The 14,854-nt window shown below is 49.1% G+C and overlaps 1 protein-coding gene across 8 annotated transcripts in view; it reads left to right on the forward strand.

Moving 5' to 3' along the window:
- The first annotated feature begins 363 nt into the window (after positions 1–363).
- The window catches only part of CCDC73 (coiled-coil domain containing 73), a 250,434-nt gene continuing 235,943 nt past the window's right edge, over positions 364–14,854 (forward strand). For 3 of the 8 annotated variants that reach the window (XM_056526616.1, XM_056526615.1, XM_056526611.1), the window contains exon 1: positions 365–686. The gene's annotated coding sequence lies outside the window, so the exon portion shown is untranslated. Of the gene's footprint in view, positions 687–14,854 lie in introns of all 8 variants that reach the window. The other 5 variants (XM_056526617.1, XM_056526619.1, XM_056526620.1 and 2 more) reach the window with 3 other exon arrangements.

The following is a 14,854-nucleotide window of genomic DNA, read 5'->3' on the forward strand; positions in this document are numbered from 1 at the left end:
TACAACTAGTTCTGAGAGCCCAGAGACATTTATATACATATATGTACATGGTTTTGTTTGTAATGGTTACTGTTTCACTTATAATGACTGCTTTTAAAGGCTGCTATTCCTGCATGTAGTAATGGCTTCCCTGGTCCTCTTTATTGGAAACTATTGTCTCTCAGCAGCTGTACTGTCTCTTTTTGTCTACACATATATTATTTTAGTGTATGGCACACATGGCATATTTCTCATACCGTAAGTTTTATGTATGTGCTAATACTGAACTTGGTTCAGTCCAGATCTTGTTCTTGCTCTCCCCCCTCTTGTTTTTCCACAGGTGGTGTAACCTACAGTTGCTGGGCAGGTTTGTTTCAGAGATGCAGTTGCTAGGCAGATTTTTGAAAGTAGCTGCTGCTGATTGGTTGTTTGGAGAAAAGCAGGAACGCTGTAAATATAAACATTGAGGGAGATTTACTAAAACCTGTGCAGAGGAAAAAGTGACCAGTTGCCCATAGCAACCAATAAGTTCTTTCATTTTTGACAAGGCCTCTGATTTGCTATTGGCAGCTGCACCACTCTCCCTCTACACAGGTTTTGATAATTCTCCCCCATTGTTCTGTGGTACTGTGTCCAGTCTGGTAGTAGTGCGTGAAGAAAGAAGAAGCCCTGCACCTGTAGTACCTTCCTGAGGAGGACCTGTGAAGGTGACTGTTTTGGCTGTGTGTGCTTAAACTGCTGATCCTGTGTTGGGCTGTAGAGATGCTGCTGTCTGTAGACTCAGTGTTATCTCTGAGGCAGAGGCAGATTGAGACAAAACATGGAGAATTGAGAGCCAGTCCATTGGTGTTTGTAATTCTGACCCTTCTCCAGATATCCTCTTAAACATTCTTTGTCAGATTCCAATATAAATTCTGCACCAACTCCATTCCAGTTCCTCTCCAAGCAGAAGATAGCAGATTTTAAGAATTTTCTGACCAAAATGATTCCTCAACAATTTCTCAGTGTGAACATACCCAATAAAGCAAAAAATCTAAAAAGATACGCGATTTCCACCTCCTCCGGCCCCCTCCAGGAGCTCCTCTGGACACAGCAGGTGTCCCTCCCACAGGGACAGTAGGGGGGAGCAACCAGAGGCAAAAGCTAGCAGAGAACTGCAGCAGAACCTAGAACTTCAGAGACCAACTGTGGGGGAGACATACCGTATATACTCGAGTATTAGCCGAGTTTTTCAGCATGATTTTTCGTGCTGAAAACGCCCCCCTCGGCTTATACTCGAGTAAACTCTCCGCCTGTCAATCCCTTCATCAGTGGTCTTCAACCTGCGGACCTCCAGATGTTGCAAAACTGTAGCAAAATGTAGCAAGCTGAGTGCTGTAGTTTTGAAACCTCTGGAGGTCCGCAGGTTGAAGACCACTGCGGCCTTAGTCATCATCCAGCCCCCCCCCCCCCCTTTGTTTTGTACTTACCTCCCCGCGGGAAGTTAGGGTGAGCTGGTCCGGGCCATCTATGCTGCAGGGACCGTCCAGTGGGGATGGTTAGTCGTTGCGGGCTGTCCATTTTCACCAGGGGGCCTCTTCTCCGTGCTTCGGGCTCGGCCCCGGAAAAGTGACATTGCCTTGACGACGACACACAGGGACGTTCATGGGACGTCCCTGTGCGCCGTCGTCAAGACAACGTCACTACTCCGGGCCCGAAGTGCGGAGAAGAGGCCCCCCTGGTGAAGATGGACAGCCCGCAACGACTAACCATCCCCACTGGACGTTCCCTGCAGCATGGATGGCCCGGACCAGCTCACCCTAACTTCCCGCGGAAGTTTCATATTTTTGTGAGTTGTCCGGCTCCGCTACCCGGCCACCCGCCTGCATCTACCACCTCACCCGCCAGCTAGCTGTTGCAACTACAACACAAAAATTCAATTCTAGATGCTGCTAGTCTATCACCAAATCAGAAAAAGCCAAAATATAGACTAAAATATAACCTTTATTGGATTACTTTAAAACCATGCCCACACTGAGCTAACAACACCAAAAAAAAGGGTGCTCAAACTGTGACAAATACCACAAAACCAGATATAATACAACTGATATATTATAAATTTGCTTCTAACTAATGTTTTCCCTATCCCCTTGGCTCAGGGTGGGATTGGTCAGGGACAACAGGCAGGGCGGGGTAGGGAACCTGATACACCCTACAATACCCCTGTTCTATTTCCCTGTCCTAGGCGGAGTTTACGTCCTGATAAGGACGGCCCCGCTCTGGAACCTAGTCTGATCTTACTAGGTGTCCCTAAATGAACTTACTTACTTACTAATGGTATCACTGACTCACTTGGGGGACAATACCCTATATATATCTTCAGATATTAAAATATACTATGGTTGGAGTTCAGCAATTTAGAAAATATGGGATAATGATATGATTATTTACCAGTATATCCCTTATTGTCAGAGTATGACTTAAATATGTCTATAGATAACAATTGGATATAGTTGAGTTACAGAAAATTACAAATATGATTATGTTCATATCCCAGTATCCAAGCAGGTATCAAATATGCAGTATTTATTCCTCATGAGTATATTAGATATATCCACAGACCATACCCAAGTAAAGGATAATTAATCTACCATTAGTAGGATTTTATGATTGTGCCAAATAATTAGGCACAAACAGGAGTTATACTAGTTCAAACTATAGATACATATAGGTGTTAGTTAAGAAGTGATACATATCTGTCAGATTGAAAGATAATTCATGTCTCAACGCGTTTCCTTGCTTAAGTCGTCAGGAGACTATCGGAAGCTTGATGCAGTGAGCACGCCATGGTTAGAAATGATGGTCTGATAGAGGATGCAGTCGCATCCTCTATCAGACCATCATTTGTAACCATGGCGTGCTCACTGCATCAAGCTTCCAATAGTCTCCTGACAACTTAAGCAGGGACAGGACAGGGAACTAGAACAGGGGTATTGTAGGGTGTATCAGGTTCCCTACCCCGCCCTGCCTGTTGTCCCTGACCAATCCCACCCTGAGCCAAGGGGATAGGGAAAACATTAGTTAGAAGCAAATTTATAATACATCAGTTGTATTATATCTGGTTTTGTGGTATTTGTCACAGTTTGAGCACTTTTTTTGGTGTTGTTAGCCCAGTGTGGGCATGGTTTTAAATTAATCCAATAAAGGTTATATTTTAGTCTATATTTTGGCTTTTTCTGCAACTACAACACCCAGCATGTCCTCACTGTAAGGGCATGCTTGGAGTTGTAGTCCTGAAATAGCTAGCAGGCGGGTGGTACATGCGGGCGGGTGGCCGGGGAGTGGAGGTTTTTCAAAAGTGTTCTCCACAGGCAGTTTAGTAAGCCAGGTTTGACTTGGCATGGACTTGCGACTTTTTAGTGTGGTTTGCGACTTTTTGTGACTTTCCCACGGAAAGTCGCAATGATAAATTCCTGACCACTGCATCCACATTTGGATATTTCACTGTAAACAGTGATTTCTCACAAATCTGCGGTGCTGTAAAAAGTCACAAAAAAGTCCACAAATGCGACATGCGTCTAAATCGTTGGTAAATTCCTTCCAATGTGTATACACCTCTGATTTATGGTTAGCCCTTGCTGGGCTGGCACATAGTGGTTAGGTCAACAAGGAAAGAGTTAATTTGTGCAGCTGAGCAGTGCCGGTTAACTCTTTATTGGGTATACAGTATATCTAGCTATCTATAGATAGCTGGATATACTGTATACAGTAGCCAGACATTCACTTATCACCCTGGTTTTAGCTTCTTCCTGGTCTTAAGTAGCTAACTACATTATAAGAGGCGAAGCTACAGCCCGGAGCCAGGGTGGTGAAAATGGCTCTATTCTCATTATGCGTTTTGCATAATGCAAACAGACTCTTTATGGCAGTGTCTTCCTAAACTGGGAGCCTCCAGGTGATGCAAAACTACAACCACCAACAACTGGAGGCTCTCTGTTTGGGAACACACTGATTTATGTACTAACTAATTTTTTGTGCTTTTCTTTTGTTGTCATTTCAGACCTCTGTATCCTATGGAATACATCAGATTCGGTGGACTACTTAGATTACCTGCTTTTTTCCCCCCGATAAAATGGCTAGGGCCATGTAGGCCTGTGGGGAAGCTTTTTTGTAATAACATATTGGGGGGCATTTACTAAGGGGTTTAGTCATTTTTTTCTGACTATTTTTGGCGCAAAATTGTCGCAATTGCGCCTACCCTATAAATTGTGCGACTTTCCCTAGCAAGAGTTAGAAAGTCAAAAAAAAAATTCCCGCTTAATTTACGCAAGTTTTCAGTTTTTACTTGCAGTGGTCAGGAATTTATTAACTGAGACAGTCGCAGTTGCGCAATAAACTGTCGCAACGGCCATAAAAATTGACTAAATTTACTCCAGCTCCAACATGGAGCAGGAAAAGCTACTGCCGCCCGGGCTCCGACATACTTTCTCCCCGCTACCCTCACTGCGCTACCGGGACACTGCAGTGATTTACATCCCCCCCCTCTCACCTGCCAGCACCACACAACTCCCATCTGTCTGCTGTTGCAAGACTACAAGTCCCAGCATGGCCTTACAGTGAGGACACGCTGGGAGTTGTAGTCTTGTAGCAGCGGGAGCTGAGCGGCGCGGGCGGGAGACAAGGGGGGGGGGGGGGTAGCGGGGAGGCCGTATGAGGAGCCCGGGCGGGAGACAAGGGGGGTAGCGGGGAGACCGTATGAGGAGCCCGGGCGGCTGCACTGTAATGTCAGCCCGGGCTCCTGCCCTGAGAGCCATAGGCTTTGGCTGTCAGGGCATGCTGGGTGTTGTAGTTTTGCAACAGCTGGAGGGCCGCAGTTTGCAGACCAGTGGTGTGTGGTCTGTAAACTGTAGTCCTCCAGCTGTTGCAAAACTAAACAGCTGAAGGGGACCGGCGAAGAAGTTCACTTACCCTTCCGAGGCTCCAGCGACGATCGCTGACGGAGATCGTCGCGCGGCACTGTCGCGCGGCAGTGTCGCGCGGCAGTATCGTGCAGCGCTGGATCCTATGGAAGCCGGTAAGTTGCGCAAGCTTCCCAACCAGGGTGCCTCCAAATGTTGCAAGACTACAACTCCCAGCATGCCTGGACACCCTTTGGCTGTCCGGGCATGCTGGGAGTTGTAGTTTTGCAACAGCTGGAGGCACCCTTGTTGGGAAACACTGGCCTAAAACAGTGTTTCCCAACCAGGGTGCCTCCAGATGTTGCAAGACTACAACTCCCAGCATGCCTAGACAGCCATTGGCTGTCCAGGCATGCTGGGAGTTGTAGTTTTGCAACAGCTGGAGGGCCACAGTTTGCAGACCACTGGTTTGTGGTCTGTAAACTGTAGTCCTCCAGCTGTTGCAAAACTAAACAGCTGAAGGGGACCGGCGAAGAAGTTCACTTACCCTTCCGAGGCTCCAGCGACGATCGCTGTCGGAGATCGTCGCGCGGCAGTGTCGTGCAGTGCTGGATCCTACGGAAGCCGGTAAGTTGCGCAGGCTTCCCAACCAGGGTGCCTCCAGTTGTTGCAAGACTACAACTCCCAGCATGCCTGAACAGCCTTTGGCTGTCCTGGCATGCTGGGAGTTGTAGTTTAGCAACAGCTGGAGGCACCCTGGTTGGGAAACACTGGCCTAAAACAGTTGGGAAACACTGGCCTAAAACAGTGTTTCCCAACCAGGGTGCCTCCAGATGTTGCAAGACTACAACTCCCAGCATGCCTGGACAGCCAAAGGCTGTCTAGGCATGCTGGGAGTTGTAGTCTTGCAACATCTGGAGGCACCCTGGTTGGGAAACACTGTTTTAGGCCAGTGTTTCCCAACCAGGGTGCCTCCAGATGTTGCAAGACTACAACTCCCAGCATGCCTGGACAGCCTTTGACTGTCCAGGCATGCTGGGGCTTGTAGTTTTGCAACATCTGGAGGCACCCTGGTTGGAAAACACTGTTTTAGGCCAGTGTTTCCCAGCCAGGTTGCCTCCAGATGTTGCAAAACTACAACTCCCAGCATGCCTAGACAGCCTTTGACTGTCCAGGCATGCTGGGACTTGTAGTTTTGCAACATCTGGAGGCACCCTGGTTGGGAAACACTGTTTTAGGCCAGTGTTTCCCAGCCAGGTTGCCTCCAGATGTTGCAAAACTACAACTCCCAGCATGCCTAGACAGCCTTTGACTGTCCAGGCATGCTGGGACTTGTAGTTTTGCAACATCTGGAGGCACCCTGGTTGGGAAACAGTTTTAGGCCAGTGTTTCCCAGCCAGGTTGCCTCCAGATGTTGCAAAACTACAACTCCCAGCATGCCTAGACAGCCTTTGACTGTCCAGGCATGCTGGGACTTGTAGTTTTGCAACATCTGGAGGCACCCTGGTTGGGAAACAGTTTTAGGCCAGTGTTTCCCAGACAGGTTGCCTCCAGATGTTGCAAAACTACAACTCCCAGCATGCCTAGACAGCCTTTGACTGTCCAGGCATGCTGGGGCTTGTAGTTTTGCAACATCTGGAGGCACCCTGGTTGGGAAACACTGGCCTAAAACAGTGTTTCCCAACCAGGGTGCCTCCAGATGTTGCAAAACTACAAGTCCCAGGTTGGGAAACACTGTGCCCGGCCTCCGCCCCACCTTACTGTAAGGGCATGCTGGGAGTTGTAGTCCTGCAGCTGGGGGCAGGGGACAAGCTTGTCACTTGCCCACACATCTCCTGCACCACACAACTACAACTGCCAGCATGTCCTTACTATAAGGGCATGCTGGCAGTTGTAGTCGTGCGGGGCGGGAGATGTGTGAGCAGGTGATAATAAATGTACTAACCCATTTTTTTTGTTTTCTTCTCATTTCAGATCCGTGTATCCTGTGGACTCCTTCGGATTCGGTGGACTACTTCGATGACCAGCGTTTTTCTTTGTTTGATTTTAATAAAATGGTTAACGAGGGCTTGTGGGGGAGTGTTTTTTGTAATAAAAATTTTTTAAAACCTGTTGTGTTTTTTTCTTACTTTACTAGACAGGCTTAGTAGTGGAAGCTGTCTTATAGACAGAGTCCATTACTAACCTGGGCTTAGCGCTAGCCACAAAAACAGCTAGCGCTAACCCCCTATTATTACCCCGGTACCCAACGCCACAGGGGTGCCGGGAAGAGCCAGTACCAACAGGCCTGGAGCGTCAAAAATGGCGCTCCTGGGCCTAAGCGGTAACAGGCTGGCGTTATTTAGGCTGGGGAGGGCCAGTAACAATGGTCCTCGCCCACCCTGGGAACGTCAGGCTGTTACTGTTTGGTTGGTAATTGGCTGAGAATGAAAATAAAGGGGACCCTATGCGTTTTTTTTTTAAATAAATAATTAAATATATTAAAAAAACGCATAGGGTCCCCCTATTTTTATTCTCAACCAAATACCAACCAAACAGTAACAGCCTGACGTTCCCAGGGTGGGCGAGGACCATTGTTACTGGCCCTCCCCAACCTAAATAACGCCAGCCTGTTACCGCCTAGGCCCAGGAGCGCCATTTTTGACGCTCCGGGCCTGTTGGTACCGGCTCATCCCGGCACCCCTGTGGTGTTGGGTACCGGGGTAATAATTGGGGGTTAGCGCTAGCTGTTTTTGTGGCTAACGCTAAGCCCGGCTTAGTAATGGACTCAGTCTATAAGACAGCTTCCACTACTAAGCCTGTCTAGTAAAGTAAAATAAAACACAACAGGTTTTAAAAAAAAATTTATTACAAAAAACACTCCCCCACAAGCCCTCGTTAACCATTTTATTAACATCAAGCAAAGAAAAACGCTGGTCATCGAAGTAGTCCACCGAATCCGAAGGAGTCCACAGGATACACAGATCTGTAGAAGAAGTAACCAAAAAAAAAAAAAGTGTAATTACATTTAGGGAGAAAAAAACTGTGTTAAAAAAAATGTAATAAACACACACACTAAACACCGTTTACCACTTCTGAGCCATGACTACAATTTACAGTGATCCCTCAACTTACAATGGCCTCAACATACAATAGTTTCAACATACAATGGTCTTTTCTGGACCATCGTAAGTTGAAACCAGACTCAACATACAATGCTACAGACAGTCCAGATCTGTAAAACGTGTCAATGGCTGGAAGAACCAACCAATCAAAATGGGCATTCACTGGTAAAACCCCTGTATTACTGAAGTGTATGCACTGACTGGTGTCTGGTATTACATGTTCTGTACACTTTACCTGTATCAGGGTTAGCTGCTCTTTTGGACACCAGGTGAGGGCGACTCCATTACTTGTTTGGGACATTGCCTGTACTGTACAGGACCCCTGAAGAAGCTCCTGTCCTCTACATAGACCAGTGTTTCCCAAGCAGGGTGGCCCCATCTTTTGCAAAACTACAACTCCCAGCATGCCCGGACAGCCTTTCTGTCCAGGCATGCTGGGAGTTATAGTTTTGCAACAGCTGGAGGCTCCCTGCTTGGGAAACACTGACATAGACAGTAATTTACAGCTCCCAGCAGATCTTTATTACTTTTATATGTAAGGATTTGCTTTATCTATATTAGTCATCTACTTATTTTTCTTTGTCACTTTTTCCTATTTTGGATGACATTTTGGTGCCTTTAGAACCAATTACCACGTTTCCATAGAGTTATGGCCTCAACATACAATGGTTTCAACTTACAATGGTTTTCCTGGAACCAATTAATATTGTAACTTGAGGGACCACTGTAGTTATTGAATTATTTAGATGTGGTGAAAAAGCTAAAAAAAAACTCAAAAACAAAAGATCCAGAAGGAAACCAGCAGCCAAACCTATTCAGACAGCAGGAAAAAGGAACAGACTATTTTTTCTACTACATTAAGTAAATTTCCCACTTTTGCCTATGTGTGCCAAATTTATTAATGCCGTGCAACAATTTAGTAAATTTGTCGCACATAGTCAAAAATGAAGTAGAAAAAAACAGGGTAAAAACCAGACTACATAGTAAAAGATTAGTAAATGCCCCTCATTATTTTTATTATGTCGTGTTTTTTTAACTTTACTTTTCAATAATGTAGTGGAAGCTCTTTCATAGACCATTACTAAGCAAGGGCTTAGCATTAGCCCTAAAAACGTTAACCCCCCATTATTACCCCAATACCCACAGTAGTCCACAGGATACACAGATCTGAAAAGAAAAGAAAAACACAAAAAATGGGTTAGTACATAAATCAATATGTTTCTAACCAGGGAGTCTCTAGCTGTTGATAAACTACAAGCCCCTTCATTCAAATGAGCAACACTTGGAGGCTCTCTGTTTAGACACTGCCAGAAAGAGTCTGTTCACATAATGCAAAATGCATAGTGAGAACAGAGCCATACTAACCACCCTGGCTTTGGGATCTAATGATGTCCTCTTTAGGGGCAGAGCTACACTGGACCAGAAAAAAGCTAAAGCTAGGGTGGTAAGTGGACGTCTGACTACTGATTACAATATATCCTGCTTTATATAGATGACTGGTTTTACTGTACACCCCACAGAGTTAACCAGCACCACTTAGCGGTGCAAGTTAACTCTTTCCTTGCTGCACTGGCACATAGTGCTCAGCAAGGCCTTACAAAGCTTTACTGTAAACTTGCAATGTATGCACATTGCTGTTTTTACTGTAAACTCTTGCTGGGTAATAGATATACAATGTATATCTTCTGCTCAGCATCACTGTGCAGGCATAGGTCAGCCCCGCTAGAAGCAGGGACTCCTGCTTGTGTCTGTTTTTCTGGTGTTTTTTTCTGATAGAAACCTAGCCTAAAACATGCATGTTATGATAAGATGCCTTGTGTAACTGTACCTGTTTATCCCTTAATGATCGGCCAAGCCCTATAACACAGCCCTATAACACAGTTTATTGTTTGTTGTTAAAGGGGTATTTAGGTATATTCTTTTTAGGCTCCCCTAAAAAAGATGTCTGCCTCCTGTAGTTTATTCTGTGTACAGGAGATAACTTTTATTGTTGGTTAGTTTCTAGAAGTGTGGTTTGCTTATTAAGTATGTGCAGACCTTTTTTTTTATCTTGTAACTACTGCAACAATTCAACTTAAAATCTTTAAAAGGGGGTGTGGTTTTGCAATTTGTAACTTTCCTGATTTTGTTATAATGGCTTTTCATTCAGAGCCTGGGACATGATTTTTGCACTATAGGGCAGTGATGGCGAACCTTTTTGAGCCCAAGTGCCCAAACCGTAATGCACGCCAACTTTTTTTTCCCTCAAAGTGCCCTCAAATAGAAATCATCCACAGTCTGTGATGTCCCTCCCCCTTATCCCTAGCCTGTGCAGTATGTCCTCCTTCACACATAGAAATCATCTCCAGTCTGTGATGTCCCCCCCCCCTTATCCCCAGCCAGTGCAGTATGTCCTCCTTCACACATAGAAATCATCCCCAGTCTGTGATGTCCCCCCCCCTTATCCCCAGCCTGTGCAGTATGTCCTCCTTCACACATAGAAATCATCCCCAGTCTGTGATGTCCCCCCCCCTTATCCCCAGCCTGTGCAGTATGTCCCCCTTCACACATAGAAATCCTCCCCAGTCTGTGATGCCCCCCCCCATTATCCCCAGCCCATGCAGTATGTCCCCCTTCACACATAGAAATCATCCACAGTCTGTGATGCCCCCCCCCATTATCCCCAGCCAGTGCAGTATGTCCCCCTTCACACAAAGAAATCATCCCCAGTCTATGATGTCCCCCCTTATCCCCAGCCAGTGCAGTATGTCCTCCTTCACACATAGAAATCATCTCCAGTCTGTGATGTCCCCCCCCCCTTATCCCCAGCCAGTGCAGTATGTCCTCCTTCACACATAGAAATCATCCCCAGTCTGTGATGTCCCCCCCCCCTTATCCCCAGCCTGTGCAGTATGTCCTCCTTCACACATAGAAATCATCCCCAGTCTGTGATGTCCCCCCCTTATCCCCAGCCTGTGCAGTATGTCCTCCTTCACACATATAAATCATCCCCAGTCTGTGATGTCCCCCCCCCTTATCCCCAGTGTCACGATGCCGGCTGGCAGGTAGTGGATCCTCTGTGCCAGAGAGGGATGGCGAGGACCGCGCTAGTGGACCGGTTCTAAGCCACTACAGGTTTTCACCAGAGCCCGCCGCAAAGCGGGATGGTCTTGCTGCGGCGGTAGTGACCAGGTCGTATCCACTAGCAACGGCTCACCTCTCTGGCTGCTGAAGATAGGCAAGGTACAAGGGAGTAGGCAGAAGCAAGGTCGGACGAAGCAGAAGGTCGGGGGCAGGCGGCAAGATTCGTAGTCAGGGGAGATAGCAGGAGTTCTGGTACACTGGCTTTTAAACACACAAAACGCTTTCACAAGGCACGATGGCAACAAGATCCGGCAAGGAAGTGCAAGGGAGGAGGTTAGATATAGTCAGGGACCAGGTGGGAGCCAATTAAGCTAATTGGGCCAGGCACCAATCATTGGTGCACTGGCCCTTTAAGTCTCAGGGAGCTGGCGCGCGCGCGCCCTAGAGAGCGGAGCCGCGCGCGCCAGCACATGACCGCAGGAGACGGGAACGGGTAAGTGACCTGGGATGCGATTCGCGAGCGGGCGCGTCCCGCTGTGCGAATCGCATCCCCAACGGCCGAGACAGAGCAGCGCTCCCGGTCAGCGGGACTGACCGGGAAGCTGCAGGGAGAAAGACGCCGTGAGCGCTCCGGGGAGGAGCGAGGACCCGGAGCGCTAGGCGTAACAGTACCCCCCCCCCTTAGGTCTCCCCTTTTTTTTGTCCGGTGACTGCCTCCCCTGGGATGAGGACACCGGGAAGGAATGTATGGTTTCCTCAATGGCAGGCAGTACAGCAGGAGTAGGAATGGGGAGGGATGGCAGAGGGCGAGACCTGGCACGGGGCAGTGTGACACCAGGACGAGGGTCATGAGGGGATACAGAGGTTTGCCTGATGGGACTGGGAGGGGGGGAGAGGCATTTCCTGTGGCAGGCAGAGTCCTTAATGACCTTAGGGGGAGCGGATACAGGAGGAACCACAGGGTCACGGCAGGGATTACTGGGAACCGGTTGAAGGCAGTCCTTGGAACAAGAGGGACCCCAACTCTTGATCTCCCCAGTGGACCAATCCAGGGTTGGGGAATGGTGTTGAAGCCAGGGTAGTCCAAGGAGAATTTCGGAAGTGCAATTAGGAAGGACAAAAAATTTAATTTCCTCGTGATGAGGTCCGATGCACATTAGGAGGGGCTCCGTGCGGTAACGCACGGTGCAATCCAACCTGGCTCCGTTGACCGCGGAAATGTGGAGTGGCTTGACAAGACGGGTCACCGGAATGCGGAATTTATTCACTAAGGACTCCCGAATAAAATTCCCAGAAGCTCCAGAGTCCAGGCAGGCCACGGCTGAGAGGGGAGAGCTGGCTGAAGTAGAGATCCGAACAGGCACCGTGAGACGTGGAGAAGCCGACTTAGCATCAAGAGACGCCACACCCACGAGAGCTGAGTGCGAGCGTGCGTTTCCCAGGCGTGGAGGACGGATTGGGCAATCCACCAAAAAATGTTCAGTACTGGCACAGTACAGACAAAGATTCTCCTCCTTACGGCGATTCCTCTCTTCCAGGGTCAGGCGAGACCGATCCACTTGCATGGCCTCCTCGGCGGGAGGCCTAGGCGCAGATTGCAGTGGAGACTGTGGGAGAGGTGTCCAGAGATCTAAGTCTTTTTCCTGGCGGAGCTCTTGATGCCTCTCAGAAAAACGCATGTCAATGCGAGTGGCTAGATGAATGAGTTCATGAAGGCTAGCAGGAGTCTCTCGTGCGGCCAGAACATCTTTAATGTTGCTGGATAGGCCTTTTTTAAAGGTCGCGCAGAGAGCCTCATTATTCCAGGATAGTTCAGAAGCAAGAGTACGGAATTGTATGGCGTACTCGCCAACGGAGGAATTACCCTGGACCAGGTTCAGCAGGGCAGTCTCAGCAGAAGAGGCTCGGGCAGGTTCCTCAAAGACACTTCGAATTTCCGAGAAGAAGGAGTGTACAGAGGCAGTGACGGGGTCATTGCGGTCCCAGAGCGGTGTGGCCCATGACAGGGCTTTTCCAGACAGAAGGCTGACTACGAAAGCCACCTTAGACCTTTCAGTAGGAAACTGGTCCGACATCATCTCCAAGTGCAGAGAACATTGCGAAAGGAAGCCACGGCAAAACTTAGAGTCCCCATTAAATTTGTCCGGCAAAGACAGGCGGAGGCTAGGAGTGGCCACTCGCTGCGGAAGGGGTGCAGGAGCTGGCGGAGGAGATGGTTGTTGCTGCTGAAGCTGAGACTGAACTTGCTGTAGCTGTGACTGTTGCTGCTGTTGCTGTGACTGGAGCTGCTGTAGCTGCGACTGGAGTTGCTGTGTCATGGTGGTCAAGTACGACAGCTGGTGCTCTTGTCGGGCGACCAATGTAGGGAGGTCGGCGGCAGCTGGCAGAGGAACTTCAGCGGGATCCATGGCCGGATCTACTGTCACGATGCCGGCTGGCAGGTAGTGGATCCTCTGTGCCAGAGAGGGATGGCGAGGACCGCGCTAGTGGACCGGTTCTAAGCCACTACAGGTTTTCACCAGAGCCCGCCGCAAAGCGGGATGGTCTTGCTGCGGCGGTAGTGACCAGGTCGTATCCACTAGCAACGGCTCACCTCTCTGGCTGCTGAAGATAGGCAAGGTACAAGGGAGTAGGCAGAAGCAAGGTCGGACGAAGCAGAAGGTCGGGGGCAGGCGGCAAGATTCGTAGTCAGGGGAGATAGCAGGAGTTCTGGTACACTGGCTTTTAAACACACAAAACGCTTTCACAAGGCACGATGGCAACAAGATCCGGCAAGGAAGTGCAAGGGAGGAGGTTAGATATAGTCAGGGACCAGGTGGGAGCCAATTAAGCTAATTGGGCCAGGCACCAATCATTGGTGCACTGGCCCTTTAAGTCTCAGGGAGCTGGCGCGCGCGCGCCCTAGAGAGCGGAGCCGCGCGCGCCAGCACATGACCGCAGGAGACGGGAACGGGTAAGTGACCTGGGATGCGATTCGCGAGCGGGCGCGTCCCGCTGTGCGAATCGCATCCCCAACGGCCGAGACAGAGCAGCGCTCCCGGTCAGCGGGACTGACCGGGAAGCTGCAGGGAGAAAGACGCCGTGAGCGCTCCGGGGAGGAGCGGGGACCCGGAGCGCTAGGCGTAACACCCAGCCTGTGCAGTATGTCCCCCTTCACACATAGAAATCCTCCCCAGTCTGTGATGCCCCCCCCATTATCCCCAGCCCATGCAGTATGTCCCCCTTCACACATAGAAATCATCCACAGTCTGTGATGTTCCCCCCCTTATCCCCAGCCAGTGCAGTATGTCCCCCTTCACACATAGAAATCATCCACAGTCTGTGATGCCCCCCCCCTTATCCCCAGCCCGTGCAGTATGTCCTCCTTCACACATAGAAATCATCCACAGTCTGTGATGTTACCCCCCTTATCCCCAGCCAGTGCAGTATGTCCTCCTTCACACATAGAAATCATCCACAGTCTGTGATGTCCCTCCCCCCTTATCCCCAGCCAGTGCAGTATGTCCTCCTTCACACATAGAAATCATCCACAGTCTGTGATGTCCCTCCCCCCTTATCCCTAGCCTGTGCAGTATGTACCACTTCACACAAAGAAATCATCCCCAGTCTGTGAGGTCCCCCCTTATCCACAGCCCGTCCAGTATGTCCTCCTTCACACATAGAAATCATCCCCAGTCTGTGAGGTCCCCCCCTTATCCCCAGCCCGTGCAGTATGTCCCCCTTCACACATAGAAATCATCCCCAGTCTGTGAGGTCCCCCCTTATCCACAGCCCGTACAGTATGTCCCCCTTCACACATAGAAATCCTCCCCAGTCTGTGATGTTCCCCCC

The sequence above is a fragment of the Hyla sarda genome, chromosome 6 (genome assembly GCF_029499605.1).
Source record: "Hyla sarda isolate aHylSar1 chromosome 6, aHylSar1.hap1, whole genome shotgun sequence".
Lineage (NCBI taxonomy): Eukaryota > Metazoa > Chordata > Amphibia > Anura > Hylidae > Hyla > Hyla sarda.